Here is a 334-nt window from a genome sequence, read left to right as displayed (position 1 = left end):
TGGTGGGATCGGCCATATTGTCCTCTCTGTCCATTCGCTGTTCAGAGCAGGGATGTCGTCATCCAGGCCTGATGGGTCAGGATGTGCTCCACTCTCTTCCTCCCCCTAAGTGCTCCCATGTGCTCTGATCAGACATGCCCCTCTCCCCTAGCTGCAGCTTCAGTGCCATCCTCTCAAATAAATTCTTCTGGGGAGAGGGGCAGTTGTCCACGTAACTGGTATGGAGGCCGAGCCCTCAGGCCTCTCCACTAGCTCCCCACTCCTTGGGTATTGGCCAATCTTATTGGCTGAGTTTAAGCACATGCCTAGGTAGTGGCCAGGTTTAGCTTCACCT

Source organism: Echinops telfairi, unplaced genomic scaffold, assembly GCF_000313985.2.
Source record: "Echinops telfairi isolate 266 unplaced genomic scaffold, ASM31398v2 ScPeMD7_5592;HRSCAF=6446, whole genome shotgun sequence".
Taxonomy (NCBI): Eukaryota; Metazoa; Chordata; class Mammalia; order Afrosoricida; family Tenrecidae; genus Echinops; species Echinops telfairi.
This window is presented reverse-complemented; position numbering follows the sequence as displayed.